General features: G+C 44.4%; 1 non-coding gene across 1 annotated transcript; it reads left to right on the top strand.

Annotated features, from left to right (window-relative positions):
* On the top strand, positions 1-2,603 carry LOC102741583 (uncharacterized). The gene is made up of 3 exons (XR_014142040.1): positions 1-106; positions 1,244-1,326; positions 2,493-2,603. It is a non-coding gene; the product is annotated as an uncharacterized LOC102741583 (transcript).

Below are 2,603 nucleotides of genomic sequence, written 5' to 3'. Positions count from 1 at the left end.
ATGGCGGTGTTGACACCAGCTCAGAGGCCATGGAGTACCCAGTTCCAGCCAATGAAGGCTCTGCTCAAGCACGAATCTCTGGGCTCCCAGGCCTCAGCAGACAGGGGTGAGTGTTATCTTCTGGGCAGTTTGAATTCTACAGACTTCATCAGCTTCATTTAAAAGACAGATCTGTTGACAGGTGCTTTATATGCCCATCACAGATCTACTTTACTTTTAGACTGAGATGACAGGGAAATTTCAAACAATGGTGGGAAGCTTTTCTAACCAAACCTGACCTAGTAAATGTAAGACTATTAAAAGTGGTGTTTGGAAAGAATTGATTTTTTAATAACAGAGTGACCTCCATTCATTTAACATAATTTATGGAGGACCCCCCCCCAAGTGTGGTAGCCAGTGTTCTGGCATCAGGGATAGAGCTGTCAGTAAGACAGATTTCTTGCTTCACTGGAGCTTACATTCTAAAAGGGAAGATGGCAAAGAATGTAATGATGAAATTTTAGTTATTGGTAAGTGCTGTGAAGAATATAAGGCAAGAAATGTAAATCCCAGACATTGTAGGACTGCTGCAAATCAAAGAGTATAAATCTTCTAAACCCTTGGTCTGTAACTAGAACAGGGTGAGAATCACTCCATGGGAAAGCACCATATGTTCCTCGAATGCTGTGCACATTTGGGTGTATTCCCAAGACACACTGCCCTGGGACACACCAGCTGACACGCAGTCTTTATTTCAACACACAGGTTCTGACCTAAACTAACTTGTTCTCTGCCCCTTGCAAAGTTCAGCTCTTCCAGGAAAACCGGAAGTTACCCTTTACTTCTCTAATCTAAGCAAGTTCCATGTAAGCGTTACTCATTTTCTTCTTTCTAGGCCTAATCTCATCTGACTCTTAGTTTTTTAAAACTAAAGCAGAAACACCCTAAGAGCTAGTAAAGAGTTGTTTTAACATCAAAAATCTTCTTATCCATTCTCTCAGCAAAATTCAAGACTGAAGATCTTCAAATGGAAAGCTTTGTTTTCTTTTGATGTTGCTTTCATGTCATGCACATCTGCAGGAGCACACCACGCCTCTCTAGGCCTAGGGTTGGAGCTGGTAGGGACCAGGCACTGGGGAAAGGAGCACATTCTGTATGAACTTCCTGGCAGGAATTTACTAGCCCAGTTTTTGAATTTGGAATCCACAGGCCAGGGAGGCTGGGTGCCAGGGTCCATCTCATCCAGAGCGTCTTTCCTTCTTAGTTCTCCAGGTTCCTGGGCTTGCCCCGGGAGGGCGCTGCAGAGGAGACGCAGTGGTGGCTGCCAGGCTGCCCTCAGAGCCCCAGGTGAGCTGGAGCCCCCTCCCCAGCACTCCTCACTGCTGTTGGGCTTCCCGTTAGGTCCCTTTCTCCCACTCCTCCTCCCTCATCCTACATCCACATGGAGTTGTTTTCTTATCAATCCCAAGGTTGCTTACTGTTGTCTGCCTTTATTTTCCAAGAATTTTTTTGTTTTACTCCTAGCGCGGGGTACTATCTGGTTCCCCAGTCTTCATGCCCCATCTGTTTGGTCAGCTCCTTTATCAGTGGGATTTTCTTCTTCCACAGGGCGATTTAGTAAATACAAACCGAACATTTTGTTGTAATGATGATTTAGCTTTGTTTTTTTTAAAGATTTTATTTATTTATTTGAGACAGAGAGAAAGAGAGAGAGCATGAGAGGGAGGAGGGTCAGAGGGAGAAGCAGACCCCCTGCCGAGCAGGGAGCCCGATGCCAGGGAGCCCGATGCGGGACTCGATCCAGGGACTCCAGGATCATGACCTGAGCCGAAGGCAGTCGCTTAACCGACTGAGCCACCCAGGCGCCCAGCTTTGTTTTTTAAAGATTCATAAATTATGCTCTTAGAGTTATAAGCACATGGCCTCTGCCCTCTAGGGACTTAAACTTGAAGGAACAGATGAGGCATATTCTTTAGTCTAAGGTTTAATATTAAAATCTGAACACTCTTTACTTAACCTCTTTACTTTAACACCTTACCCTGTCTTTCATGTCCTGCTTGAAGATCTCAGTGTTTGAGGCCCTATAATATCTATGTTTTCCCTGTTTTTTTTTTTCACTTTAGACCTGGATTTCATTGTATATTTAAAATCGTTAATATAAATAAGCCCCCAGGCCACTTTGCCAAAGCACAGCACAAATATTTTAAAAGGTTTGGGTATGTTTCTCCTCCTTTCCCTGTACTGTCCCTTGTTTTCCAAACCCTTTTACGTTCTGAACTATTTAGATATTTATATGAAAGTATTTTTCCAAATGTGTGTGATATTTCTTCCTTAATGGTTATATATATATATTTTTCTACCAAAATGTTATTAGAGATAGGGTTAAGTAGGTATAGCGCACCACACTTGGTCTTTTTAAAGAGCCCCTTTAGTGGGGACGTTCACTCTCCTGTGCCCAGCTGTGGGCGTGACTTTGGGGAAGAGGAGCTAGGTGGGATCATGTACTGTTTCAGGGCTTGCTGAAAACGGAAGACGTGGCCCTGGCTTTCTCCCCTGCATGGACACAGCTGGATTCACCTCGGGGGAGCTTCCACAGAGATGAAAGGCAGGAGAACTGTGGCGGC

The sequence above is a fragment of the Leptonychotes weddellii genome, unplaced genomic scaffold (assembly GCF_054177405.1).
Source record: "Leptonychotes weddellii isolate Sample4059 unplaced genomic scaffold, ASM5417740v2 HiC_scaffold_23088, whole genome shotgun sequence".
NCBI lineage: Eukaryota > Metazoa > Chordata > Mammalia > Carnivora > Phocidae > Leptonychotes > Leptonychotes weddellii.
The sequence above is the reverse complement of the archived record's forward strand: the minus strand, read 5'-3'. Positions and strand labels throughout refer to the sequence as shown.